The sequence below is a fragment of the Penaeus monodon genome, chromosome 34 (genome assembly GCF_015228065.2).
Source record: "Penaeus monodon isolate SGIC_2016 chromosome 34, NSTDA_Pmon_1, whole genome shotgun sequence".
Classification (NCBI taxonomy): domain Eukaryota; kingdom Metazoa; phylum Arthropoda; class Malacostraca; order Decapoda; family Penaeidae; genus Penaeus; species Penaeus monodon.
In genome coordinates, this window is record NC_051419.1 from 33,291,471 (window position 1) to 33,291,681 (window position 211).

General features: G+C 30.3%; 1 protein-coding gene across 1 annotated transcript in view; it reads left to right on the top strand.

The window, feature by feature from the left end:
* LOC119594754 (E3 SUMO-protein ligase PIAS2-like) overlaps positions 1-211 on the top strand; it is a gene marked incomplete in the record, with an annotated part of 27,168 nt that overhangs the window by 12,031 nt on the left and 14,926 nt on the right.

The following is a 211-nucleotide window of genomic DNA, read 5'->3' on the forward strand; positions in this document are numbered from 1 at the left end:
TTATACCTTCATCCCCAAAATCCTGTGCGACTTTTATTTTAGGGATTATTTATCCCTATCAAGGCATTGAGTAGGAGCTTTATTCTTTTGTTTGATTTTATAAATCTAAAGAATTGCAGTAGTTTTACAAAGGATAATCCATAATACTTTTTTTAATAATATGTTTCTCTCAGTTATCAGCAGTCATTTGTTGAGGTTTAACCCACTGAAT